General features: G+C 40.7%; 1 protein-coding gene across 1 annotated transcript in view; it reads right to left on the minus strand.

Moving 5' to 3' along the window:
- SYT14 (synaptotagmin 14) overlaps positions 1-14412 on the minus strand; it is a 400327-nt gene that overhangs the window by 218657 nt on the left and 167258 nt on the right. The gene's annotated exons all lie outside the window — the stretch shown is intronic.

Genomic DNA, 14412 nt, shown 5'->3' on the forward strand with positions numbered 1-14412 from the left:
GCAGTGAAAGGTGGTTCTAAAAAGTATTGACTCAGGGGGCTGAATAAATACATATTTATTTGTAAAAAATCTTGAAAACCATTTATAATTTTCCTTCCACTTCACAATTATGTGCCACTTTGTGTTGGTCTATCATATAAAATCCAAATAAAATACATTTATGGTTTTGGTTGTAACATGGCAAAATGTGGAAAATGTCAAGGGGTATGAATACTTTTTCAAGGCACTGTATAACACTCAGGGTTACAGAACTGGAAACTGCTAGATAGTCTAGGGCAGTATTTCCAGTCCTCAAGGCACCCCAACAGATCATGTTTTCAGGATTTCCCTCAGATGAAACGGCTGTGGTAATTACTAAGGCAGTGAAACTGATCAAATCACCTATGCAAAATAACGGAAAACCTGAAAACATGACCTGTTGGGGCGCCTTGAGGAGAGCTGAGAAACACTGGTCTAGGGCAGTGATGGCAAACTTTGGCACCCCAGGTGTTTTGGAACTACATTTCCCATGATGCTCAACTACACTGCAGAGTGCATGAGCATCATGGGAAATGTAGTTCCAAAACTTCTGGGGTGCCACAGTTCGCCATCACTGGTCTAGGGCAATAAACAATCAGATAGTGATAAAAGAGGAAAAAGAAAACATAAATGGTTTAAAATTAAAAGGTTTCTCCAAAAGCAGAAGAGGCCCAACACCTAAAGACACTACCACTACTACTACTACTACTACTAAAAAAACTGGAGGCTCAAGGAGCGCGTGGGGTTATTAGTGAGTAAGTATTTTGCCAGTATCCATTCATTTGATGGTAGCCTGTATATATACCATGGTCTTCAAATACAAGCTCTGTGTCCTGTACTGTACGATTAGGATAATAAAATAATGGTGTACTTCATAGTAATAATGAACATTTTAATGTATGTTCCCATACAGAGCAACAGCATTAAACACATTCCCCTTTTCTATGGAATACCATTTTTATCAGCCTACTTGCTACAGCCCTGTAATGACTTACAAATTGTGACATATTTGTACCATTTTTTTTAAGTGTTTGTATGTACAATTATTTTAAAATGTGCTACCAAGAATGACTCGAAAGACTAAAAAGTGTGATTAAATGTTTGAGATGATATCAAATGTAACTTAGCATAACTTAGGAAGCTAAAGAATTTTTAGTCAGGTTGAGACAGATCATCTCTCAGTAGAAAGTACACTCTTCTTAGCTAGAACTCACTGTAAACAAGAACAATTTTGTTGCAACAGAAAATTTAACCAAAATGTTGAGGTCCACCAAAAACCAAATTTAGCCTTTGCAGGCTAGAACTGGCATTGGATAGGTACCAATACAAGCGAAGCACAGAGATGCACATGATCAAGAGCACCAGTTACTATTTGAAGCAGACCTACACACTAAAAATTAAATATGAACTGCTGTAAAAAGACAAATTTGTTGTAGACAAATCAACCTAAGGGTCAGTTCACACAAAACAAAGAGTAATTTGTGAATATAGTACACATGCAAAGTATCCACAGACCCTGGATTGTAGGCTTGCTCCTTCAGCTGGCAAGCTTTCAACCTCACTGTGCATTCTCAGTTTTGTAGCAAGCAATGCAAAGTAACCAAGGAAAGGAAGGGAGGGTGTCATGTGTCTTGTACTGTATTGCAAGCTATGGAAATTACAGCGAAGTCAAAATTCCTCTAATCTTCATTGTAGAGTACAGGACACAGGCAAAGTATTCATAGACCCTGGGATGCCACAAAGCAATGAATGAGAAGGGTGGGCAATGCCTAGGCAAACAGAACTGTGCTAAAAGGCCAAACAACAACAAGGCTCAACTTCACAGTGCCCAGGAAACTCCCAGTGATCTGCTGGAATGGGCATGTAAAAATGCAGGAGATTTGTCCGTGAGAGATTGTAAGCTCTAGAGATCAGATTTCTTATGCATCTTGCGATGGTGGACTTGAAAGTAGGGTGTCCCTTGTGAGGTCCAGAGGACAGGACAAATAAAGAACCTGTCTGATTGATACTGTAGCTTTGGGGTAGACTCTAGTGGCTTTGACTATGTCCAGGTAATGAACAGAAATTTCCTTTGGATGCTTTGGAGCAGGGAAACTGGATGATAGACTATGTCCTAATTGACGTGGAAGATGAACACCACCTTTGATGAAAGGATAGACGTAGGCATAAGACAACCTTATCTTTGTGAAGTATGAGGTTATAAGAGAGAGCTGCCAACTTAGAGACACATCTGACAGACATGATAGCGACCAAAAAGGGTACTTTGCAGGAGGGGTCATCTAAGTGAATATCCTTGATGGTTCAAACAGTGGTTTCTGTAGGGCAGAGAAAACCAAGTTGAGATCCCACGAAGCACAGGGTGCTGCAATAACGGCTTAATGCGAGATACACCTTGAAGAAAACATTCAAGGGAGAGCAAAGCCAGAGGTCTTTAAAAAAAAGATTGGCAAGGTTGAAACCTGTCATTTCAGAGTGCTTAAGGCAAAGTTCTGGTCAAGACCTGGTTGTACAAAGGCAAAAATGCGAGACACAGAGTAATCTCTGGGATTGAAGTGCCTTTGTTCATACCAGACAAAGAAGGATTTCCAGGTACTATAGTGGATCTTCCTGGAAGTGGCTTTCCTGGAAGAGGGCCCTTGCTTTCAGCAAGGTGGTAATAACAGACTCAGAGACCCCTCTATATTTTAAAATATGGGCTTCAACACTCGTGCCATTGAAACCAGAGACTGAGAAGCAAGATAAAATAGAGGGCCCTGAGAAAGCAGATTTGACTTGGTAGGAAGAGGCCAGAAGATAGAAGTCTGAGTATGCCTTTGTACCAGGTTCCTCTAGGACTTTTCACTACAATGAGAATCACCATTTTCCTCTCTTGCTCTTTTTTTTTGCTGTTGAATCTGAGGGCTATAATGTCTACATTCACAGTCCCCCATTTCTGACATATCAGATTGAAGATGTCTGGGTGAAAGACCCATTCCCCGGCTGTAGTGACTGAGGTAGTCTACTTTTTGTCTACTCTTGAGATGTGGACTACAGAGATCGATCGGTGGACAGTGAATTTCCATCCATGTCATTATCGTTTGCTTCCTTCAAGGCTGCAAGACTCCTGGTGCCCCCTTGGTGGTTAGCGCAAGCCACATCCTATTGTATTGCCTGACTGCACCCTAACTGGGTGTGCTTGCAGAACGGGGGTTCGGTGTTGCAGAGCCATCCAAACTGCTCTGAATGGCAATGAGTTGTATCGCTCCTTCTAATACCAAGGACTGCTGCATTGCTTTCTACCACATTAAGATTTTTGGAAAATAATCTGACTATTTCAAAAATATTCGCCCGTATATTTTTCTTTGCAGCCTTCATTGTTTGCTGCATTCATTGGAGATTATGGCTGGGTTATGCAATTAAATTGCAACCGGACATCCTTCTGTGGGCCCTTTCGGTCAGTGCATTTGGGGTGGATCAGTGTTGATGGAGCTGGACCCACTTTCCACCTTCTGGTTCTTTTGATATAGGGGTGGTGGATCCGCGTCATTTGTGTCGCCGTTGCTTCAGCAGTGAGATCCTTTTGGTGACCCTCTTTCTGGTGTGATCCTGTTCCATGACTTTCCCCTGATGAAGGGACGCCTTTATAGTCTCGAAACACGTCGGGACATCTGGACAACTGTCATGTAGTCTGGACAACTGTCATGTATCATTACCATCTATACCATTGCTTTTAGGGGTTTTGTATATTTTGGTATTTTTTGTAATATGTATATTGTGTTTTTTAAGTATATTGTGAATTTCAATAAATCTTTTTAATATTTATGTTTTCTTGTGGTTGCCGTCCCATATATTCGGGGGTACCCTCTTTATATTGTACTTGAGGGATGTTGGCAACCTTTTTGGTCCAGCTGAATGTTCATCACTCTTTAGCAAACTGCTCTGAGCTCCTGGATGTTGATAGGGAGCTTGGTTCTGGAACAATCCTCCCCAACCTGAAACACTGGCGTTTGTTGTTATCACTTTCCATTGAAAGGGAATGAAAGACTTCCCTATTATTAAAGTTGGCCTGAAGATCCACAAAGCTAGGTAATGCCTTGCTTGGCTGGACAGGAGCAATGGTAGATCGAGCAAAGCAGCATGCTTGTTCCAGGTCGAAAAGATGTTGTGTTGGAGGGATCTTTAATGAAATCGGGCAAATGGTACAGCCTTAAAGGCAGTTATCATGAGGCCTGAAATTGTCATGGAGAATCTCATTGTCGAATGTCTCTTTGACCTCAATTTTTAAACATGGGCACTAAGAGAAAGATATTTTCTTTTCTGGGAGGAAAATCTTTGTTTGGGATAGGTCCAGGACCAGATCCAAGTATTCCAGTCAAAGAGAAGGCTGGATAGCAGATTTTGATCACCCAACAAAAAGCCTAGAGCATCTTAATTGTCCTGTGGACATTTGCCGACAACTGGAAGGGAGCTGAGTCCTTTAGAAGAATGATGACTAGATAACCTGTGGCCTGGATGTCATGAATTCTGAGGAGGGCAAAAAGAGGCTCTAAGACCTTTGTGAATACTCTGGGAGCAGAGAAAAGGCCAAAGGGTAGTGTGGAAAACAGAAAGCAATTTTCTGTTACTGCAAAGTGCTGATAGAGGGGATAAATATGAACATGCAGATAGGCATCTTGGATGTCTACAGTTGCCCTGTATTCCCCTGGTCTCAGACAGGCAATTGCCGACCTTGTGGATTACACGCAAAATTTTGGAGTTTGAAGGTATTTGTTATAGGATCTTACGTCAAGAATAGGACTAATACCCCCACTGGGCTTTGGTAGTGTGAAGTTGTTTGATCAAAGTCCTCTGAACACGTCTTGTGGGGGTCCTGGCATAACTTCTCCCTGGACAACAAAAAATGGTTCTGGGCATTTTGCAAATCCTTGAACAGTCCTTGTCCTTGAACAGTCTTTGGTTGATTAGAGAGAGTTTTGAACTCTATTTTGTACCCCCTTGAAACCATTGATTGAACCCACAGGTCTGAGATGTCTGTGACTCAGAGAGAGACAAAATGTAACAGATGTCCCCCCCCTCTTAGGAGTGAGGTCGCCCTTTCACTGGGAACAGGCCTTTGTGGAAGACTTGCTTGGCTTTGTGGCCCAAGTTCTTGAGCCGAAAGGAAGGGTTGAACTTGCGTTTGGAAGTTAAAGCCTGGGTAGAGCACTTAGGTGCTATATTTTACAGGGTTGAAGGCTCCTGAGAAGGGGGGTTTGGGATCTTCTACCCTCCTGTAACATCTTTTATGAATTGGTCAAGTGCCTCCCTAAACGGACATTTTCCTTGAAAAGGCTCATGTGCGATGCATCTTTTACAGGCAACTTTAGCTGTCAAGGCTTTTAGGGCCATTCTGTTAATTTATCTCATAAAATATTTTAGGGTGTGCATACAAAAAGTAGAGCAGAAGGTAACTGTTGAAAGTTAAGTTCACTTAAATTAAAAAAAAAAAAAAAATGCACATTTTTTGCAGGTAATCTAATCACACAGCTTTCGAGTGACGAACAGGACAGTTCATCCTATGTTATCCAATCAGACAAGCACAAAATCTTTTCTCGTACGATACCAGATTGTACGATTTTCATTTAATCAGTACAAATGTTGTTCAAAAATACAATACAAATACACTACAACACATTACATTACTTCCCAATTTTTACTAATCTTTATTTTGTTGTACCAGAATTTTCGTAACTTTAGTCAACTCTTCATTTTCGATATGAGATTAGCATGCAAAAAAAAAAGGGATGATCATTCGTCCTATAATTTCATCGTGTGTACCAGGCATTATCCTTTAAAGCACAATCCTGGAATACAGGGTTTGACATACTGAAATTGCGAGAGCTAGTTGCAGGGCTGGACCTGTCGAAGTAAAGACAGCCTTTAGGAGCGTCTCAAACTTTCTATCTGCATAATCTTTGAACGAAGAAGCCTTTTGAATAGGTACAGTGAGATGTTTGCTTAAGACCGAAAAAAAAACACTGTTTAGTGAACTCTTTTTTCAACTGGACAGAGTTCGGCAAAGATTTCGGAGTAATGAAATTCCTTCTGAGAATCCAATCATCCTAGATTGCACATTCTATCTGTTTATAAACAGGAAATATCTTTGAGAGTTTTACAGGTCTCTTTGTACCCAAAGGGGCTTAGAGACACACCGGAAAATCAAGCTGAACAATGCCAAGGCATTTGAGGACAGCAGCAGTGAGCTTTTCCATGTCAGCAAGCATGTTGCATGAAGCTCCCTCTTCAATAATGTGGCAATCTTGGGAAGAAAAAGCTTCTGCAGCCTTCTCCAATACTGCCTCAATGTCCTCTTCATTCTCTTCTGCGTCTCGGCTCGGCTAAGGCAGACATATCGGGATCCATCTCAGGTAAAAAAATAGTAGTAGGAAAAGAGGAGTTTTTGATCCCTGAACAAACATGGCTGTATTACAGGTTTTATGTGTTCAAGTAATTGTGACATAGATTCAGAAAATTCTGCTTTGGTCAGGTAGGTCGCTTGTTGCATGTCTGAAATAAATTTAGAATCAGATGCAGATTGCGGCTCTTGCTTCAGCTAAAGGAGCGCATAGTCACTCTGAGATTGAGTGTTGTGCAGGCCTTCGGCAAAGTAACTGTTCACCTGTGGTTTTGCAATGGCTCATTTTTACCCAGTCTCCACCATGGCTACATGAGAGGGTATTCTCCTGTGGGCTTCTCATAGAGTAGAGTGAGAAATAAAGGGTAAGTGTATGCAGAAGGAGAACGCAGCAACTCAGGCTGGAGTTGGGCTTTAACAAAATCTCAGGTATCCAGATACCATCTCCTTTTTTTAGCAGCAGTAATATATCAAGTTTTGAACTGGCATCCTTAGCTCTTCTTTCCTTTTTCCATCTATTTCTATCAGGAATCCAGCAGGGGGCATGTAACACCACTATTCAGCAGAAATACATGCATCTTTGCCAACGATAGGGCTGATTAACTAAAGAAGTCGAGAATCTTCACTCAAAACATTCTGTAAATATTAATTTTAATTATTCAATCATATAAGAAGCATCTGCACATGAGGCAGTTATTGACAGTGAACAGGAGTACATCCAGTATGCTGGAAGTACATAATCACTAAAGGGTGGAATGAATATGGGTGAAATTATTTTGCATGTCTTATTTCAATAGAATCCATTTCACTAAACTTAGCACTGTAATGAGTGAATCTTTTGCTGAAGCAAAATGGATGCACACAAAGATTCACCTGTGAATTAACATGCATTAAATGCAAATGTGCCATGCAGATTTTGAGGCTTTATCAATAACTAGTTTCAGGTGTTAGTGTGTTAGTGTTAAAGTTGTTTATTCCATTTATTCTAACTTACATTATTTTGGTAGGTAAAACAGAATACTCGTGTTTACAAATGGGTCTTGCTGCATCAGTGGCCAGTAATCACCCATCAGGAACACTATTCTCCCTGTTTTTCCTTGTTTTGCAACCTTTCTAGCATTTACAAAAATTAAAATGAGAGAAGGAGCGCTCATGACTTTGTGTTATGCTAGTGCATTCAAACACTTCCCTGAAACGGCCAATAAGTTGCACTGTTTTGTTTACACATGCAAACTTTAGACTTTGAAGTTCAGTGACTTTAAAGCCCTTACCTTTAGACCCCTTTCACATTGGAGCGTTTTCAGGCGCTTTAGCGCTAAAAATAGCACCTGTAAAAGCGCCTGAAAAATGCCTCATCTGCAGTCCCAGTGTGAAAGCCCAAGTGCTTTGACACTGGGGCGGTGCATTTGCAGGTCCTTAGAAAAAGTCCTACAAGCAGTTACTTTGGGGTGATTTGGGAGCGGTGTATACATCGCTCCCAAACTGCCCCTGAACCATTGGAATGCATGGGCAGCACTGCCGAAGCGCCTGCAAAGCGTTTCGGCAGCGGTGATACACGGGCGCTTTTAACCTGTTTTAACCCCTTCTAGGGGGTTAAAAGCGCCCCGCTCCCGCCCAAATAGCAGCGCCAAAGCGGCGCTATACCACTACCGCCCCCACCGCCTCAGTGTGAAAGGGCTCTTAGGACTACGCTATCCTAAGAAGTGGGTGATTGAAGCTGTCAATGAGTTTCTGTGACCCTCCGGCTATATGCTACTTTAAGGACAGCCACATCATTCAGATGAAAACCTAACTGGTGTTTCAATACCCCAGATTTGTTACCTGCCAGCGGTCAGAGAATGGCTTCTTACATCTGTGTATTCACCAACAGATACAGTAAGTATCATGAAGATGGATTGCCTTTAAATGTTGAACATATATCTCCCATCTCCGATTACCTCCTGTCCTGGAGATAACACAAGAAGTAACAGTAAATACTGTATTTATAAAGCTGTCCTGGGAACAGGTGCCCCCATTGCAAGAATTACCCTCACTTCTTGTTCTGGTGACAACTGTAAAATTTTGGATTTCCTATATCCAGGGGAATCTCCCTGGTGGACACACAGACAGCAATAACAACTTTACAGGATATTCAATTCTTTCCAACCCTGTAAAACATTAAAACATAAAATAATTGGCTACACATACGCTTAAAGAACACCTAGTTTAACCATTTCACTCCCACAAGGTAAGGCATACGCCAGCTGCAGCATAGCACTGTAAACAGACTCTAAATGGCTATAGCCTGTCTGTTTACATTTCATCAGCCATTGGTCTGCTCTTTAGTGGACATGATGGACAGCCATGGGGCATGTCAGCAGCAAGAGTGGAGAAAGATTAGTGAACATTAGTTTGCTTATTGTCCCTCTGATGAATGAAGCCAGAAGCGACAAGTTTTTAATTACTTTTGGCTCTGGAGCTGTCATTCTACGGCCTCTGCTGCCAGAGAAAAAGCTAGACAAGCACAATATGTGCTTCTTTAGCTTTAACCACTTCAACCCCAGAGGGTTTTACCCCCTTAATGACCATTTTTTGCGATACGGCACTGTGTTACTTTAACTGACAATTGCGCGATTGTGCGACACTGTACCCAAACAAAATTGTTATCTTTTTTTCCCACAAATAGAGCTTTTTGGTGGTAATTGATCACCTCTGCGGTTATTATTTTTTGCACTATAAACAAAAAAAGACAAACAATTGTGAAAAAAACACATTATTTTGTACTTTCTGTTATAATAAATATCCAAAAAAATAATTTAACAAATGTCTTCATCAGTTTAGGCCAATATATATCCTTCTACACTTTTTGGTTAAAAAAAAAAAAAAGCGCAATAAGCGTATATTGATTGGTTTGTGCAAAAGTTAAATATTTATTACTTTCTGCTATAAAACACCTCCAATAAATAAAATGTAAAAAATCTTCATTAATTTAGGCCAATGTGTATTCTGCTACATATTTTTGGTAAAAAAGATCCCAATAAGCATATATTGATTGGTTTGCACAAAAGTTACCGCGTCTACAAACTATAGGATGTTTTTATGGCATTTTTATTTTTTTTACTAGTAATGGCGGCCATCAGTGATTTTTAGCGGGATTGCGACATTGCAGCGGACAAATCGGACACTGACACTTTTGACACTTTTTGGGAACCAGTAACATTATTACAGTGATCAGTGCAAAAAATATGCACCGTTACTGTACTAATTACACTGGCAGGGAAGGGGTAAACATCAGGGGCGATCAAAGGGTTAAGTGTGTCCCTAGGGGGTGCTTGCTAACTGTGTGGGGGTTGCTCTGACTGGGTGAAGATAGAGATCGGTGTTCCTGCTTAGCAGGAACACCGATCTCTATCTTCCTCCTGTCAGAACGGCGATCTGCCTTGTTTACATAGGCAGATTGCCGTTCTGCCTCTCTCGTGAACAATCGCGGGTGGTCGGCAAAGGCTTTTAAACACAACATATGAACATTATTGTGTACCATATTTTGTTTCACATAAACGTGCAATTTTAACACATGACATATTTGGTATCCATTTACTCATCACAACCCCATTTTTTATATTTTCCCAAATAATCTGGTCTTTAAATTAATTAGAGTGTTTTTATTACTGAAAATATGGGTTTAATAAACAGTTGCGTTAATATCATATGACATTAAACACTGCATAACGCAGGGTCTCTGCATTACAGAAAATATGTTTTATGTGTTTTAAAGAATTCCAGGCATGGTATATTTTTACATAGTTACATTGGTCCAGCTTGGAAATGTAACTATGCATATACCATAATTTAAAACACACAACAACAAAAAAATCACTGTTCCAAAGGTAAAAGAAACAGTACAGATGAGCTGCCAGCACACCACACAAAAGGATAAACTATACAATTAAAATGCTTAAATAAAAAAGTGCAGCGCTTACAAGTGAAATTAAAAAATATAATCTTCAATTTTCTGCAGATTTTCCCATTTACAACTCATTGACCAGTATATTGAGGGCTCAGGAATCAGTTGGCTGTGGTTTCTCCTGGCCCACCCTCCAATCACTTTGGGAGGATGGTCGGTGCCCTGCCTCCACCCCGGTTGAGACGGTTATATCTCACACCCTAACAGATCCCATTGCTGGCGACTCTCCTTGACTTTTGGGCTATTTTGTAAGTAGCTTCTTTATTCAAAGTAGACAATGGACATTTCTGATACGATTTTCTCTATTAGCTGGAGGTTCCACATGTATCAATATTTATGATATTCCTTTGTTTTTCTCAGTTAAATTATGCATCCCACCCCTGATGACTAGCAAGAAACCAAGAAACGCGTCGGGTTCGCAAACTAAGGATGCCCTATCAAGCCTAAATCATATCCCTGACATTTATCAATTTTTTATCGAGTTTTCTCATTTCATGCGATTTTGTGATTTTGATTGGCGATTTTAATTCATGTATTTCTGTTATGAATTGCATATATGTATGTCCATTGATTTGTTTTACACTACTGAGTCTTCAATGATTGTTACTGCTAAATATGCTTATATATCAATTCATGCGACTATGTCTGTATCTATACTACTTTATTGGTACTGTATGCATCAAAATCATGGACTTGACTATAAATTAAATCCAATCATTTTACCTACTCACATGTATTCATTATTATTATACTTTCAATTGACATGCTTCATTTAAAGTCCCACTTGCCCCTCTCTTTTTCTTATATAAAAAATATAATCATTGAAATAACACAAAAGTCCAGAGTGTCATCAGTGAGTAACTTCTAACAGTGAATTCATATTAAAGGATAAGTTCACAAAAAAATAAAAATAAAATAATAATAATAAACACTTTTTTTTCCAGGAAAAAAAAAATGCATTAATTATTTTTTTTCGTTAGGGACTGTAAAGCATTGCACCCAATCAGCAGATCATGGGGTGAGTGGTGTGTTGGCTGGTGTATTTGTAACATGTTACAAAAGGTGAACTTATACTGTAAGAAAGTGACAATGCCAAGAAAAGTGTAATCTTCCTCTTCAAGCTATTCAGCTATTCAAGCTATTCAGTAAGAATAACCAGACACCACGTGTGCTCCCCAACCACTCTGAGGCTTACCAGGGAGATTGTGGCCCTCATGAAAAGTTTACTAAAAACTTGTGGTTTCCATTAACACAGACCACTACAGGACTTGGCTATTCTCAGGACCGCTTTTCTCATTATCTCAGTCAGAGGTAAGACCTAATACATAAAAAAAAGCAACGAAACCACTTCCAATAGTGTAATTAAGACATACAGTATCTCACAGAAGTGAGTATGCCCCTCACATTTTTGTAAATATTTTATTATATCTTTTCATGTGACAACACTGAAGAAATTACACTTTGCTACAATGTAAAGTAGTGAGTGTACACCTTGTATAACAGTGCAAATTTGCTGTCCCCTGAAAATAACTCAACACACAGCCATCAATGTCTAAACCGCTGGCAACAAAAGTGAGTACATCCCTGAATGAAAATGTCCAAATTGGGCCCAAAGTGTCAATATTTTGTTTGGCCACCATTATTTTCCAGCACTGCCTTAACCCTCTTGGGTATGGAGTTCACCAGAGCTTCACAGGTTGCCACTGGAGTCCTCTTCCACTCCTCCATGATGACATCACGGAGCTGGTGGATGTTAGAGACCTTGCACTCCTCCACCTTCCGTTTGAGGATGCCCCACAGATACTTAATAGGGTTTAGGTCTGGAGACATGCTTGGCCAGTCCATCACCTTTACCCTCAGCTTCTTTAGCAAGGCAGTGGTTGTCTTGGAGGTGTGTTTGGGGTTATTATCATATTGGAATACTGCCCTGCAGCCCAGTCTCTGAAGGGAGGGGATCATGCTCTGCTTCAGTATGTCACAGTACATGTTGGCAATCATGGTGCCCTCAATGAACTGTAGCTCCCCAGTGCCGGCAGCACTCATGCAGCCCCAGACCATGACACTCCAACCACCATGCTTGACTGTAGGCAAGACACACCTGTCTTTGTACTCCTCACCTGGTTGCCGCCACACACGCTTGAAACCATCGGAACCAAATAAGTTTATCTTGGTCTCATCAGACCACGGGACATGGTTCCAGTAATCCATGTCCTTAGTCTGCTTGTCTTCAGCAAACAGTTTGTGGGCTTTCTTGTGCATCATCTTTAGAAGAGGCTTCCTTCTGGGACGACTGCCATGCAGACCAATTTGATTCAGTGTGCGGCGTATGGTCTGAGCTCTGACAGGCTGACCCCCCACCTCTTCAACCTCTGCAGCAATGCTGGCCACACCCATACGTCTATTTCCCAAAGACAACCTCTGGATATGACGCTGAGCATGTGCACTCAACCTCTTTGGACGACCATGGCGGGGTCTGTTCTGAGTGGAACCTGTCCTGTTAAACCGCTGTATGGTCTTGGCCACCGTGCTGCAGCTCAGTTTCAGGTTCTTGGCAATCTTCTCATAGCCTAGGCCATCTTTATGTAGAGCAACAATTCTTTTTTTAAGATCCTCAGGGAATTCTTTGCCATGACGTGCCATGTTGAACTTCTAGTGACCAGTATGAGAGAGTGAGAATGATAACACCAAATATAACACACCTGCTCCCCATTCACACCTGAGACCTTGTAACACTAACGAGTCACATGACACCGGGGAGGGAAAATGGCTAATTTGGACATTTTCACTTAGGGGTGTACTCACTTTTGTTGCCAGCAGTTTAGACATTAATGGTGTGTGATGAGTTATTTTGCGGGGACAGCAAATTTACACTGTTATACAAGCTGTACACGCACTACTTTACATTGTAGCAAAATGTCCTTTCTTCAGTGTTGTCACATAAAAAGATATAATAAAATATTTACAAAAATGTGAGGGGTGTACTCAATTTTGTGAGATACTGTATATATTACTTAAAATTGGTTAAAAACACTTACATGAATGCTGTACATAGAAATGCATGTAAAACTACAATTCCAGGAATCCTCAGAGATACACGCTCATGCGCAATGGCGTCAGGGATTTCTGCTCTGCCCAACTCGTTTCATAACCAGGGTTGCTAACTGTCAGTAAATTTACGAACAGCAAAACCCTTAATTTTTGCATTTGTCCGTGAATGTACATTACAGACATGTAGACTGCATGTCCATAACGAACATTCATGGACAGATGCAAAAATTATGGATTTTACAAACTGTTCGTACATTTACTGACAGTTGGCAACCCTGGTCACAACTTGTTGCTTCTGGCTTCATTCACCAGAGGCCGAACAGATGTTTACTACTCTTCCTCCACTCTTGCCACTCGACACCCACTATAGCTGTCCACCATATCCACTAGAAAGAAAACCATTGGCTGATGAAATGTAAACAGACTATAGCCACCAAAGTGGCTAAAAGAGTCTGTTTACAAGGCTATGCTGCAGCTGATGTATGCCTTACCTAATGGCAGTGAAATGGTTAAACCAGGTACTCTTTAAGTGTATGTGTAGCCAACATTTTTTTCATAGCTTTGGTTAGGGTAGGAAAGAATTGAATTCCCTGTAAAGCTGTTATTGCGGTCTGTGTTCCCACTGAGAAGATTCCCCTGGATATAGGAGATCAAAAATTTTACAGTTGTCATAAATGACGTCATTTATGACGTAACAAGTAGGGTGGAGCCGGAAGCCCTAACGTCATTTCGCATGCGCGTGCATCTCCAAGGATTCTGTGAATCTTAGCTTTACATTCTTTTCTATGTACAGCATTCACGTAAGTTTTAACAGATTTTATGTAAAATATATGCTGAATTTATACTATTGGAAGTGGTTTCTTTGCCATTTTGTATGTATTATGTTTTAGCCCTGACTGAGATGATGGGGAAAGCGGTCCTGAGAGTTGCCAGGTCCTGTGATGGTCTATGTTAATGGAAACAACAAGCATTCATAGGTTTATGAGGGTCACAATCTCTCTTGTACGTCTCAGAGTGGTTGGGGGAGCAC

The sequence above is a fragment of the Aquarana catesbeiana genome, linkage group LG04 (assembly GCF_042186555.1).
Source record: "Aquarana catesbeiana isolate 2022-GZ linkage group LG04, ASM4218655v1, whole genome shotgun sequence".
NCBI lineage: Eukaryota > Metazoa > Chordata > Amphibia > Anura > Ranidae > Aquarana > Aquarana catesbeiana.